General features: G+C 40.4%; 1 long non-coding RNA gene across 1 annotated transcript in view; it reads left to right on the forward strand.

Moving 5' to 3' along the window:
* The first annotated feature begins 11,103 nt into the window (after positions 1–11,103).
* The window catches only part of LOC143149484 (uncharacterized), a 125,599-nt gene continuing 120,315 nt past the window's right edge, over positions 11,104–16,387 (forward strand). Inside the window, exons 1-2 of the long non-coding RNA XR_012992792.1 lie at positions 11,104–11,158; positions 11,585–11,672. This is a non-coding gene — a long non-coding RNA (uncharacterized LOC143149484). The remainder of the gene's footprint in view (positions 11,159–11,584; positions 11,673–16,387) is intronic.

The following is a 16,387-nucleotide window of genomic DNA, read 5'->3' on the forward strand; positions in this document are numbered from 1 at the left end:
TTCCGTTTCGAGGGTCCGATCGACTCACCGCGAAGCGGAGACGTATCTTCCCTGCCTCGTCTGGGAAATCTCTGAGTTCCTCTTCGTTCCTTGACAATCTCATCCGTACTATCTTTCGTATCGCTCCGCTAATTTCCTCGACAGTTTCCAGTCGCGCTTTCAAACCGTAAAATCGAGACAACCAGTTCGAAACGGAGAGACCCGTACACCGTTGCGTTCCTTGAATTTTTCGCACATCGTTCTTGTAACACCGTTCTTCTCGTCTTTTTCTTTCCATTACGATCGTTCGATCCGCACGTATGGAATCGGATCTCTGGCTGAATTGACCATTACAAAGTCATAAAACATTGAACGACGAATATTTTACGCGTACATTACCATCGATGTACAATCGGACGGATGTTTTCGCAGAGTACATTACGATTTTAAAGTCTCGCAGCGACTCGACGAGCTCGCCGAATTGGCCACGGTTATTGGTGTTTATTTATTAATTTCAACGAACATTGCTCGTCATTATTTCACGCGATATTGTTTCGTTTCGCGTATCGTCCGCAGGCTTCCTTCGACCGTGCAATAAGAACGTCGTGGTGATAACAATAATAATAATTTACCGTCCGAAGAGGCTCCTTCGGCGTAAGCTCGCGTTAACGAGCTTTCTCCTCGTGTCCTGATATCCGTTAGGCCGTTGGTAGTCTTCCCTTTCGATCCTTTATTCGTCGGTCCCTCCGTGTGGTTCTCGTCCATTCTATTCTCTCCATCAACGACCATCCGGCAAAGTAGTTTATTTCCCGAGGGCTGGCCAGACGTCCGTGCTTTCGCGCTAAAAGCTCGGTCAGGAAGGCGTACAACCGAGCCACCATTGTTCCCATGCACGAGTCGGTGTTCGTGTACCCGTACAACGGGGGAGCAAGAGCGACGCGCCAATTGCCAAATTTTATAATGGCAATTATAACTTCGAATGGATTTCCCATGCGCTCGCTACGAGCTCCATTTTCTTCGCCACGGTGAACGCGTACAATATTAATTCGAAAAAGTACACAACAATTATTCCGCTTTTATCGATACTCGGGAACAAAGTTTCGCACAGAAACGGGCACACGGGATCTGGGTCCCCTTTTTGAAAATTTTCTCGACCGCGAATTTTCGTCGTTTGCAAAATCGTAAGTAATCGAAGAGCGAGTATTTAAATCGATTCGAATCGAAGAAAAACCAATCTGCTCTACTCGCTACGTGGATTCTCGAATTCGACATCGGCTCGACCCGAACGATCGTCGTTACAGTTAAATTCGTCCGGGACGATTAAAGCGAGAAAGAGGAAAAGAAGTGAAATATATTTCTCGCTCGTCAGCGGCGGACGAATCAAAAGAAGAAATTGCTCTTTGTCGAAAGAACGCCACTTGAACGGAACCCGGTAGTCCGTCGGCACTCGTTCCGACACGGAACCCTACAAAGGGAGGTCCACGCCACGGTGAATATTCAACGCTTTGATGCCATTTTTCAGAAATACACGCTCTCGTGGGAATTTTAGCATTGTCGACGCTTCTCTGGTCGTACGCGGTTTAAGGGATGCATTTGCGGACCGTCCACCGCCGCGATGAAAATTACTCCCTTCGCGCACGGGCCCTCTAATTATTCTACCTGGAAGCGAAATACCGCGAAAATCTGATACTCGTTTGATCTTATTTTCGATCGTTTGCGCAACAATTTTCAAGCCGGATTCGAAAGCAACCATTGGTAACTCTGGCTCGCTATTCTTTTCGCGACGACACGGATACACGAACGACGCGCGACAACGATGAACAGCGAATAAGAATTACGATCGCACCGATCGAAAAACTTCGTCGAACGTACAATACGTACGCGACCGCGCAAACTGTCCGCTTCGTCAACGACACCGGGCAACCGCCTCGTAATTCGAAACTTGCCAGTTCACCGCAAACAAACGTTTCCTATACCGTACAAGTGCAGCCTCGGCTGTTGTCGGCTCTTGTTCGAGCTCGAATAAAAGTCGAACAAAAACTGATAGGAGTACAGCAAACATCATTGAACAGCGTTACAAATGCGACCAACGAGTGCCGAATAACCACCGCTTCCGTATCGTTGAGCTCGTACGCGACGGTGGTCGTAAAAATTCGAGCATTCGAAAGAAACGATACGAAAGAAATATTAACGAAGGTTCGTCGAGTAGCGTCGACGAACAACCTTCTCGGAAGCGTTCCGATCGGATTATTAGCATAACGCGACGCTCGGTCGAAAAATATAGGCGGACGATGGGCGGTTGGCGGTCGACGTTACAAAATAAACTAACCGGTGAACGGCCTTTGGCAAACGTTGCCCAAATAGGGCCAAAGACACAAAAGAGGAGACACGGTTACGTGCACATTGACACTCGAAGAGTACAGACACGCGAGTATCGGTTTCCAATACAACGCCCGGGATATATTCGCCATCGTTAATTCCAAATATCGTCGATGGCCCCTCGTAAGATTGGAAATTCCCTTCTATACGTATACTTCAAGGGCGCACGCCTAATACGTTGCGATGGTACGTTACCGCCGCCGCCGCCACCGCAAATCCGCGCGATCCGTATAATCCTGCGAAATCGGACCACACGGTTGCACCACTGTGTAAACCACCGATTGGATTCTCGATTATCATCGTTTCGCAATGTCTACCTTCCCGTACTTCACCGTAACGTCTTTTCGCTGAATCAGTGGCAGAGTAGCTCTCGAGGTTCCGCGTAAATTAATCGAAAACGCTTTTGACTCCCAAAGAGAGAAACGCGAGCGTCACGTCCCGAAGAACAAATAGCTCCGGATCGATCGAGCAATCGCCTCTCTATTTCGAGAACGAAGAAAACCTACAACCTATCCGACAGAGTTCCATTTCCCGAATTAATATCTCCGAATTATCGTCGTCGAGAAAACGCGAACATCGCCAACGGTGAACACGTGTTGCGTTCAACGGAGTGAACTTTCGAGCAAACGATACGCAACGTACTGCGAGTATTTTTACGTTATCGATGACTTGAAACGAGAAGACGAAATCACAGTGACATCCGTCTCGACAATACCGTCGTCGCGGATAAGAAATCGATTTTCCGGTAAAACAGAGGGAGACGAAATCACGGTCACGATATATATATATATATATTAATAACGGAAGAAACGGTATTCCCGAAAAGATCTAACAATAATCACCGGCATTGGCCGTTTCGTGTGCCTTTTGCATTTTCATGAATTCGATGGATCGTGGATTTAAGTTAGCCAGCGTCAACAAGCGAGCAGCGCCAGCCGGAGAATATAGACTAAAATTGCGACTAATGACATAAAATATTCCAATATGATTAGCAGGTATACGCGGAATATACACGGCACGCTATCAATCAGTGCTCGTAATCAAATGCAGATTTCATTCCGCGAGCGTTTAATCACCGCCTCTTGTCTACCTTATTTGTTCTTCGGGTTTCTTCTTGCAAATTTACCTTCCGGCTCCACTCTCGTCAAATTTTATACCGTTAATAACGCAAATATTGGCACACGTTCGAGCCAGCCGACCGCGACGCTGTTTTCTTTCCGTGCTGGTCGCGCGAAAGGAATGTTGCGCCAGGAATTCGTAATTCGCCCCGTTGGATCGGTCTCTGGTTTCAAACACGACCTATCGAGCTTAACCGTGGACGAGTTCTAAATTTCTCTTTCCGTTCACCGAATTTGTAATTGCGCCTACAACCTCGACGAGTTGCGAAAGAATTACAATTAAATTATTCGTCGATAAAACGACACGTTGTTGAAAAGCATGTAGGTCGTAACGAATACACTTGTCGCAGCTTTTAAGGACGAATCTCGGGTTAATTATATTGTCCATTCGCGTGTGCACAAACGGGTGAATTAATTCTTCTACGACCGTCGATAGACGTTAACCAAAATGTTGATATTACAGCCGAAAAAACGGCGAAGATTGCAAAATTTTTATTTCAAGATAAAGGAAACTGCAGGTAGTAATTTCCCCCGCTAAAAACGACTCAATTACAGCGAAAATTAAAACACTTCCGGCAACTTTCACGCGATTCCAAATTGTAAGTAAAAAGAAAAGATACGAAAGTTTCTAGTTTTGTTTCATCGATCGTCCGATGAGCTTTTTACGTGTAATATCGTTACCGACTTCAGTTTTTTAATCAAAGATAGTTCCTACGTTACACTTAATCAAGAAGGTTACTCCGAAACCATTGAAACTTTACAAGACCAGTATTTCTATTTCTCACCATCGTGCTATATTTCACTTGATTCTCTGATTGCTACCAAAATTAATTATCATCGTATTTAGTTTCAATTCTTACATCTAATATGCCTGAAATTTGATTACAATGAATGTCGATAAGGTTGAAAGTAACACAGGATTTGTCTATGTAAAGACGAGATGTACATGGGTATAGAATACGCGATTTGTCTCAAGCGATTTCGAATCGCACAATATGAAATACCGATCTCGAACGATAACAGTGACTCGTGGCGCGCTCTGTGTTCGCAGATGTGTACTAGATATGAAATAGATATTGCAGGTAATGCTTTTCGCGTCACGAAGTTTGGACGTCACATTCGGTTTTATCGATCCGGAAAGGAGTAAGATTTGAGCGCTACTAGCGGTAAGAATTAAAACTACGTATATCGACAATAGTACCAAGTTATCCAAGTATGGTTGAAATTGGAACTGATTTGTATTTCAGTTCTAATCCATAATCATAATCTAATCCATATCAGATTTTACAAAGAACTTATGCACACGGTAGAAAGTTTTCTTCGTCTGTTATGTCAGATGAATAGCTTCGTAAATCGATAAGACGAATAAAAAATAATCTAACCTGCACTCGAACTCACCCGACACGAAACTATATAAGGAAAAACGCAGCCATTCACTCATATTATTTGTTACGTAATTAACAATTGGATTACGATGTTACTCGCGATACGATTGTTAATTACATACTAATTTTTATACAGAATTTTTATTTATCTATACTTTCCTACCATGCGAATAAAAAACAATCTTGGTTGGATCGCTGATCGAAGAACCACCAAAGAAGGGAGTTTTCAAAAGAATCTAACAGATAATGGTTAACGATGACACAATTCGATTCAAAATGGAACATCGTGCCATTTACAAGAATTACACAAATGAAACGTGTTTAGATACAAATATCAATTATTCCTATCTAAATAAGCGTTCATACTTGATAGTAATAACTTATCTACGTAAAGTCTAATGTACTTAATTAAACACTGCAGTGTTCTTTTTCTCTCTTATAAAGAATATGTGGCCATCTATGTGGCCACTATATAAAAGCCTACCCAACTTTTAAACTATTTTATTTGCTTTCTACCTATACACATCTACAGAAGTGTAGGAAAATATACATGTTTCCCTGTTGCGTTGATGACTGATGCCACAAAGGTTTTCCTGAAACATAAAGTGAAAAATGTTAAAGTCAATGTCACAAGGTGTGACTTTCCAAGAACGATAAAATACGAGATCCATTTGTAGATACTTTTACCACTTTTGTCCCAGATCTATAGTAAGTTCCATTTCTTAACTTTTCATATGTATATATCCCCTGTAACAAAAACTTGTTTGATGGATTAGTAGACATACAAACACAAATTTGACAACTGTAAAGAAAATTTATTAATAAATATAACAAATATTCTGTAACAACTATAATAACGAAGAGCCCCTACTATAAGAGTTAAAATAATTGAATTTATCATTACAATTTATTTCACCGATAAAATAGTACTCTTTAAACATGTCAAGAATGTTACAAAGTTACATATATATGCTTCAAAAAATTATATAAATAACCATTAACTTCTTAGCTGTATTTCCAATCACAAATACTCGATTTGCAATATGACAGTTACAATAAAATTATCAATTAATTGACAATAATATCAGCTCCGAGGCATCTCCGAGGCATCTCCGAAGGACCTGAAACAAAAATCATCTGTGAGTCATCGTCCATGAAAATCATAATTCCTCAGAAATGTAAACAAATCCGTGATCGGGTCATTTGTTTATCCATACTTGGATAACTTGGTCATCTATCGCGACACTAATTTATTAAATAGAAATTGAAAAAGTACTCCCGTGAGCAGCTACACAGACTGCTTTCTTATTCGCAACACTAATTTATTAAATAAAAAATTAAAAAATACTCCCGAGAGCAGCCACCAGACTGCTTCTTTATTCGCAACACTAATTTATTAAATAGAAAATGAAAAAATACTCCCAAGAACAGTCGCATCGACTGCTTTCATATTCGCAAAGTTAATTTATTAAATACGAAATGAAAAAATTCTCAATAAAAATCGCGGAAGGTGTTTTATTTTTCGCAACACTAATTTATAGGGATTAAATGCAGAACTTCCCAGTAGGAAGCACGTACAGTGCTTCAATATTCGGACGCAATTAATATTCATAATTCGCAACGCTAATTTCAAACGCGATTAGTTCTCATTCGCAACACTAATTCAAACCGCGATCAGTTCTCATTCGCAACACTAATTCAAACCGTAATCTGTACTCGTTCGCAGGATTAATCTCAACTGCGATCGGTACTTGTTCGCAACGCTAATTTCAACCGCGATCAATTCTCATTCGCAACACTAATTCAAACCGTGATCAGTTCTCATTCGCAACACTAATTCAAACCGTAATCGGTACTCATTCGCAGGATTAATCTCAACTGCGATCGGTACTTGTTCGCAACGCTAATTTCAATCGCGATCAATTCTCGTTCGCGACACTAATTCAAACCGCGATCAGTTCTCATTCGCAACACTAATTCAAACCGTAATCTGTACTCGTTCGCAGGATCGGTGTCAACTGCGATTAATACTTGTTCGCAACACTACTGCAAATCGCGATGCGTCACCAGGTTACTGACTCAAAGGGCCAGCATATATGTACGTACACGTACGATATGCCATTGTGTACATATGCCAGCTGAAAAGACACACTAACTACTACATAACTACGTGCAAGTACAGTGACAAAGTATTAACAGTAATGACTATCCATCTTCGAACGAAGATTCGAAGATGGATAGCCATTTGTTGGGGCCCTCTCTTGAAACAATTTGTCGAGGCCTCTTCGGCTCACAGCCTCTTCGGCTTGGCAGCCTCTTCTTTCTTCGGGCGGCAGTGCCCGATCTGAAACCCCTAGGCCCAAGATTCGGTGCAGCGCGCGTGCGACCGTGCAAACGATTCGGAGAATCGTTGGTCGTGCGATGCACGCGCGAAGAATCTCGAGCGTAACGTTCGTTTCGACGCCCTAATCGACGCGACCGCGCACGCGAAAGCTAAGGGAAAGAAATACGAAGAACAGAAAGCAACGCTGGAAACAAACGGCATGCTCCGTTTGGACCAGCTTCGCGATCCATTCTTCGTATTGTCCTACAGGTACAGGTACGTCGCGCGAAATCGCGCCTACCCGAATTCAGAATGCGACCACCTGCCCTGGCCCTACCTAACCGTTATTAGCACACGTACCACAAGTAAGTTACCTGACCTACCTAGCCCTGTATTTAAAAAATGACAAAGCACAATCTCTCAAACACAATCGCTCCACGATTCTCAAGCATACCGCCCGGGTGCAATGAACCTAACCTAGGGAGGTGTCCCCGGGACACCTCCGACACCCGAGCTTGTATCAACGTGCACACTCTAAGGTACGTACCAATTTCCTGAAATCGGTTGACAAAGGCTAGCGATCATTGCGTATACGTATCGTCTACGAAAATTTAGCATTTTAGTGAATTATAGTTGATAAAATGTATCGCGTATACGTTCATTCGAGAAGCTACTAGCATTCGTTTCGTAAAATGTATAGCATTAGTCATTATATATGGAAAAAAATATGTATCTAGGTATGAATGTGAAAAATTGTAATGTAAATATAATAGCAAATGGACATTTGAAAAATTAACTGGCACGAATAATAATATGTTATAGTAGAGTATCGTTTAATGTTACTCTTTGATATATTTTAAAACCGACGCAATTCCACAGCCTAATCACACACACACACATGTGGAAAGTTACGTCGTGCACGATACGCTAGCGCATTGTCAACCGCTAACACAGATTATTATTATAAATCTTACATACTAAGTCATCGTGCCCATTGCTTTCGCTCGGTCAAGTAACTCCTGGGCACTTGAACGAGTTCGGGCAATGGACACGGAAAAATTATCCTGAAAATCCTAAACTAAAAAGAGTGGTTAGTAGATGTAAATATTTTCCATTAAAATGACTCGACCTCTTATTCGTATAAAATCAAGAGAAAATTGAAAAATTGTATTCAGAAGAAAAATTACTATAATGAGAATTACGTTAATTAGAAAAAAAAACTAATTAATTAATAATAATTATTTTACAAATAATGTAGTGTGCAAATTTATGATAAATTCATTGAATTAAATTTATTAAATTATTAATTAGAATATTGAATTTCTTTCGAGCGATTCCATCGTCAAAGAAAATTTTTCAAAAGATGTAAGTAGTGTGTAAAACATGTAACTTTGACTCAGAAATCTACTCGTCGCGAAGTGTCTTCTTGTACATAAAATTCAACATTGTATTTCTTATCGGGTAAAGACAAACTATAATACCTCAAACATATACTCCAAATATGCTCGTAAGCATATTCGTTTAATAAATATTCAATATAATACATTTTCAATTATAAATATTGTATGAAAAACGCGGTGTACAAGAAGACCCCTAACCTGAACTAAGAAATATACCGTGAAATGTTACAACTCACGGGTATATTGTAAATATACCCGCGGTCACTGTACTTGCCAAATATACAAATATAAATACAACCGGTCACCCGTGTCGATTCGGACCTTTCGTCCTACGACATGTTTGGGGACCGGAGGAAAACAAATAGCATGCGACTCACCGATCGCAGAACACGATCTGGTGAATACCCTAGCTATGAACTCCGATGATGCCGATGTACCAAGTCGTCGTGGATGTCCCAGCCAAACGTCATCGGGGAAGTTGTTGGACCCATGGACTCGATCCCGAAATGTAGAAAATCTGTAAAAACTATCACGAAACATGACAATCTATTTTTAAAATATATTACAATATATTATATTTCAATTTTAATAGTAAGTATACTTACATTATTCGCTCGTGAAGCATCGCCCAATGCTCCTCTTCGGTGATGCACTGACTCTAATACCGATAAGGAATTTAATTTTGAAGATTATAAAAAAAAAAATGGAAAAATAAGTAAAAATAGATATTAACGCAACCGAAGAACGTAATCGACGAACAACACCGATTCTAGTCTCGCGATTGGAAAAGAAAAGAGAGCCACGGTGCTCTGGAAAGAATTTACAATGCGCGAGAAACACTGAATTTATATCGCGTGTGCCTAAAATCTCAACGAAACTCTACTCGGAGCCACTGTGCTCCGAAAAACACTAACAACTTTCTACGCAACAAAATTTGACTCTATTGACCGCATTGCGCGCGGCCATCAAAATTTCTGAAAAAAAGAGTGGTTAATAAGAGGGGGGGAAGCTTTTAAATCGAGTATTTGCAAAGGAAATACAGCTCTTGCTTAATATTTCCATTTTGTCATTAGAAATACCAATATCAACGTCAAAACAATTTAATCTTTTCTTACTTGCTCTTCGCACTGGACGACAATTAAATCACAGATACATACAGCAAATAACAATTGAATAAAAGTAGAATAGTCACATACGTGTCACCTGTTGATCTTCATATTTCGAAGATTGTTCCAGAAGTCCGCGAATTCAGTTTGAACTGATCTTGAAGTGTCATGGCGTCGGTGACGCAACGCTAGCGCCCCCAATTTCAATCGGGAATCTCTAACGGAAGCAAAAAATTTTAAACTCATTTATTGAAGTAAATGAGGCGGCATTATAATTAAACAATACACGAACTCGAATTATCTTGTGCAAAACTGTTATTTAATCCGAAAATACAGATTTATACGTCGCGTTTAATACTAGATAAAGTATGTAAAAGAGACGCCAAGCTGTGAATTTTGTTCGCGATACCGATTGAATTTATTATCAAAAATATCTTAATATTGGATAATACGCGGATAGAAAGCCAACGAGAATTGTAACACCGATAAAAAGCTATTAGATATCAATACGTGAAGGATACATACCTCAAAGATCGTAGATTTCTCGAGCCTCTCGAATCTTCGATAGGTGTTATCCTTTGAACTTCCCCGGGACAAATGGACGACCCCTCGCGCCGCGTGACGTCACGTACACCAGTGATGCGACGCTAGCGCCATAATTTCAATTGCGACTCTCTAACCGAAACAATAAATTTTGAACACGTTTATTAAAGTAAGTAAGGCTTTATTATAATTAAATAATATACGAACTCGAAGCATCTTGCGCAAAATTGTAATTTAATCCGAAGACATAGATCGATACGTATCGATTAATGCTAGATAAAGAGTGTAAAAGAAACGCCAAGCCGTGAATTTTGTTCGCGATACCGATTGAATTTATTATCAAAAGTATCTTAATATTGGATAATACGCGGATAAAGAGCCAACGAGAATTGTAATACCGATAAGAATCTATTATAAATATCGATAAATAAAGGACACGCACCTCGATATTTGCAGATTTCTCGAATCGCTCGAATCTTTCGACGCGTGCTATCCTTTTCACATCCCCGGGGCAAATGAACGACCCCTGGCGAGACGCAGCGTCAAGTGCCCGAGTGACGTAATATTGGCGCCAAAATAGCAATCGCGACTCTATCAAAAAGAATACATTTTAAATACACTTATTGAAATAAATAAGGCTGTATTATAATTAAACTCGAATAAATATATTGTTTAGTTATAATCTAGGCATATTTAGTTTAATAAATTAATTTAATTAAGTGATACAGATCGATACGTATCGATTGGTACTAACTGGTATTAATCGATACTTATCGATCTGTATCCCTGAATTAAATTAATTATACCTCTGTATCGATCTATATTCCCAGATTAAATATGTTGGATTAATACTAAATAAAGAGTGAAAAAGAAGCGCCAAGCCGATAAATTTTATTCGCGACGCCGATTGAATTTATGATCAAAGGTATGTTAATATTAGATTACTTTGATTTCTCGAGTCTCTCGAATATTTCGATAGGTGTTATTCTTTCCACTTCCCTGGTAAGAATAAACGACCCCTCGCGGTACGCAGCGTCACGTAGCCAATTAGACTGTGAGTGAAGGATAAACATACCTACCGTCGAAATGTGTACTTCTAGAGGACAGAATCGTATTTCGAATAACATTATCGATACGCTCAGTCGTCAAGGACTTTTCAGGTAGAGAGGTTATAAAAGTAACACACGAAAATATCATGACAACGTTTCATTTCACAACCATTTATTTCCATTACACGTTTCAGTTGCAAACGTAAAATAGTTTATTAACCTATAAGACCGAATGTAATCGTGACACATAGAAAATTTTTATAACCCACAAAACTCTATGTACAATCGAATTTAATTCCCAGAATCACCGCTCTTGAACGACGAGGACGCTGCGAGATCACTGATGTTTCACGAGGTCGGCATTGCAGATCGTGATACACCAACTCCTTGGTAAGACGAAATGCTATTCTATATCTTGTTACAGACCAAATAGAAGTCTGCATTATCAGTAACCAGCAATATTCTAAATTCGTTCGCAATATATTAGTCTATAGTCGTTCTTTTACTACAGATGGTGTATATGTCGAAAATCGGTAAAAACGAAGTCTAATGATATCATTCCTACTGCATGCCCATATTTTAACAATAGTATCGTTGAATCCATTCCATGCTCGTTACTTTCGAAAATATAATATTTCAATGGATACGGACGATCAATGTACGATTATCAATACCGAAACGACAATTTTACATAACATTTTGCAATCTGTCCACGACAATGCAGTAGAGTGCGATAAATACATTCTTTTTATGTAGTTGCGTAAAGACGAAGGACGGCGTCTAGCTAAAAATAGGTGAGCACGAACCGCTATCTCGTGTTTCTCTCGCCAAGCTCGCTGAATCAGCGCCAGTCTTCAGTTTCCCTTTTCTTTGTCGCGATTAGCCTCGAAAAATACAAAAGAAACACGAAACTCCCGTGTATTACATTTCTGCAGTTTTTCATTCAAGATCAAGTGACCCATCACAAATTCTACTCAAGTCTTCGATACCTTCTCTAACTGGGCAACTCTTGCATACCTGTCAGTGGTTCTCATAAGCATGGAATGTCGATAAATCGATACGCGGAGGATATTGAGGCGCATTATTATATACGCCCATTATTCGTAGAAATGTAGATCGCTGATAAACCGTATTGAGAATACGAGGAGTGAAAAATTGTACAAGTTCGCGTGCAACAAATGTATTCGTAAAAGCGTTAGTAAAGCGCAACCGTTTGAAAAGGCAACGTAACCCATTATTTTGCAATGTCTTTAATAACGCGGCCTTGTACTTTACAAGCCACTGTCCAAATTGATACAGATTATATGTTCGAAATGTTCGAGTATCGATACGCATCGTCCGCGAATACAATATGGAATCCAGAATAATGCATTCAGCTGTAAAAGTCCAACGCTGAGTGCCGCTATTGATTTTTACGACAGCATATCAAATTGCCGTCTAACAGAGATACGTAAAAGGCTTTTTACTAAAAGCACCACAGCTTGAAAGACGGTCTTTAACATTGGACGGTAGACTTTAGGGCTCGGTTACATGTACATCACACAACCGCGACCGGAAAGTGTATGTAGTAGTCACCAAGAGTCTTGGGGTAGGGCAGTGGAAATTTCCACTGTGCCCGCTGAGACGGTCAATACTCTCTCCGTGCCGTAACGTGCGGCACACGAGGACCACCCGGATTACAGGGAGTTTCAATTGAGAAGAGCGAAAAAGCGTACGTGCACGCGTCCCCGTGTTTCGAAACTCTCGACGATAGCTAAAGTACAAAAGGTGACGAGGCAACTGGCCCACCGTGTTCAATCTAATTCCGTTGAAAGAAACGTGCGTGCGAGACAATTTTAGGTACGAGTGAATTCGAAAACAGAACGATCGTTGTACGTGAACAATACTGTATAGCTTGCTCCGAATACGCGTCTACCGCAAATATAAGAGTCCCTAGCTCAACCGAAAGATATTGACTGCACCGGCTTGCGCGTAACGAACTCGAATAAAAAATACACGTTTGTATCACGAAAAGTTTTCAGACGTGCTGTTACAATTTACATAAATTTCGAACGTTGAACACCTCTGTTCACGGCATGGAAGTGCATCTTTGACTCGAGTTTAACCGAAGGAAATGCAGTTAGTTTCGAACAGAATCGGTTCCAGGGCTGGTGTTTAGAAACGTTGGGAGGGAAACAGAGTTCAACGGATACGTTCCGCGAGCTAAACGGACCAAAGATGGTACAAATTTCGTACCTATTTGGTAAAATATCGGAGGAAAATGTAGCCAGTACATTACACGTGCGACAGTCGTTCTATTGCCTTCCGTACCAGCTACCATTACTTTGCATCGTCAATACAGAACTCTTGCTAGATACGAATTTCCAATGGACAGTAGCACCATCTCGACGAGACTTCTCGAATCGGAGGCAAACCGAGATCGGTACATTTGACGAGTCATCGGTGGATTTTTCACGAAGAAGCTGTTCGATAGACGATGCTCGATATTAACGCTCGGTTTTTCAATCGCAACGTTATCCCGTCGAGACATAAATTTTTGGCAGCTGATAAAATAAACCGTCCATGTGCCAAACACTCTTTTTAAAGTTTTCTTCTATGTAATCGTCGGCATTTAAATTGAAAATATACAAAACGATACCCCTTACGTTTGGAAAGTATCGTACGCATCGTCACTCTTCGAAATAAACATTTTCAAAAATTCACCGAATATTACTTTAAGAATAGCCTCTCTCTCTCTCTCCATCGATCTCGACGAGAGCCCAAAATGCATGGGAAACTTTACTGAATGGAAAGTGCCATGTTGTTAATTGTGACATAAAGGTCACAGGTTAATAAACGGACTAGGCAGGCGCCAGCTACTGTCGATCTACCAATCAACGTGATCATTCATCGTACGTACGCGGAGATAAACTATCGTGCATACGTAAATAAATGGCGGATATTTAGGGGTCTATTCGAAGAGTAAAAACAAAGCGTGCGTTTAATTTTCAAAGGTGTCCCGAAAGCTGGATGCAAAGTTGCGCGCATACAAAACCGTTTGTACCGTACAACGAAACAAATATGGCGTCGTGAAACATCACCTGAAAACTTGGACGAATCTTTACCGCTAGAAATTGACCAAGAGTTAAGATATGACGAACGAAGTAGGTTCTACTCGCATGAAGTGACCTGTAGGCACGGGATTTCTCTTTTTCTCCACGGCACAGTATTCTGCGTGTAGACGTTGAGGTACCCGCGGCAAAGAACCGGCAGCTAGCCAACAATCACGTGACACAATTTGAATGCAGTGAGAATCTTTAAATAACTGTCTGTGCGCAAATGCTCGCTTCTTCCAGCCTGTCTCCACGTCCCGGTGGAATGCGACAGGGAGGATACCATCCTTTCCACTGTTACTAAGCTAGATAGACATGGCAACAGATACCACGATTCATACCACGGAGATTGGCTACAATTATTATCGACGATCGCTTCAAAATACCATGATCCATTAAAAATATAAACCCGTTTGACCGACGATACTTTGACGTACACTTCCATAAACAAAATATACACGCGGTGTTTGTCTTTCATCTTGTACACGTATAAAATCATTCTGTATCGTATCGTTGGTACAAATTATAGATAATTACGAATATTTGCAGTAATACATACGCGAACATGTGGACACTCGTGCCGGTAATTATGAAAATACTTAGTACTCTATGTAGGAAATTTAGAAAGATTGAATTTATCGCTTGTTTCGCGTCGCAAAAAGGTACGAAAGAAACATTGACTCGAGCCACTTTCACAATCGCTGACAAATTCAATCGACGCATACGAGCGACTCTATCGAACCGATTTAGACAATTCGAGTAAAAAGATTACTTTCCAATTCGTGAACATTTCTCAAAATTCCCATATTCTTACCGCGCAGCAACCTCGTAATCATATTCCGTCCTTATATTTCACAATTACGGCACGTAATTATACGAGGGATGCTATAATTATTCGTAATTGTAGTATTGGCTGAAAAGAGCAATTACGGGAAAATAAAATGCATCCTGAAATGTAAGCAAACTACGCCATTGTCTCGCACACAGTGACCGTATCGATACGTACTTATCGGTACATTTATGGATACGAATGTGCGCGTATTTAGACGTTCTGCTTATCGGTATTTCCGCGTAAAGACACGCGATACAAACGATCGGAAATAAGCGAGTGTCGGTTGGTATAATCCGAGAAAAATTATTCTTTGCAAATTCACCAACTGTGAGCACACAATGTTACGTTTACCCACCGAATATATTTCTTTTTGTCACGTACTATGCCTCGAGTTGCTCGTTCGCGTTTTATTTATAAATTTATTATACATTTGGTATCGAGATAACCATAATATACGAGTATGCAACGATACTATCTCTTCGTTTAAAATATTGCATAAGAAAAGGCAATACGAAGAAGGCTCTCCTTTTGTCGGAATGCTAATTCCTAGTACATATTTTACGTAAATTGTAGGACTGTGCGTACATCGTGTCATTGAATCAACATTTGCTACCGTAAATAAGAAGTAAAATATCACGTGTATTTCTAGGACGCGTCGAGCATCAATTTAAATATAAACGTTATCGATGACGATAAAAAAAGAGTCGGAACGGTTATGATTATCCGCGCGAAACTCTTCGACTAAGAAATGCCACCGTCTCGCGGTTCACCGAATCTGTCCAACTTGTATTGTCTGCAATTCGGTTCATTGGCTAGTTCATTACCATTTCTGACACGTGGCTTTTGTATACAATATGTCAACGATCCACGTGATCGCACGACTATCGTGAACGAGCGCCGGAAGAACTCGAAAGTGCGAGTCTGCACGATAAAACGTGCATAAGGGCTTCTTTCCAGCACGAAGACCGCTACGTTTTATCGTTCGAGCGACACCCTGGCTCTTGCCTCGGTCGGTAATCACGGTACACTTCAAATTTCTCGAAGAGCTCGAAATCATCCACAGATGTCATCAAACTAATTGCTTTCGGGTGACAATAACTTCCTTGACGCTACTTTTCAAACAACCTTCCAGGAATTGAAACCGCTAGGTAAATTTTTACACGAAGGCATTGGAATATATA

Source organism: Ptiloglossa arizonensis, chromosome 7, assembly GCF_051014685.1.
Source record: "Ptiloglossa arizonensis isolate GNS036 chromosome 7, iyPtiAriz1_principal, whole genome shotgun sequence".
NCBI lineage: Eukaryota > Metazoa > Arthropoda > Insecta > Hymenoptera > Colletidae > Ptiloglossa > Ptiloglossa arizonensis.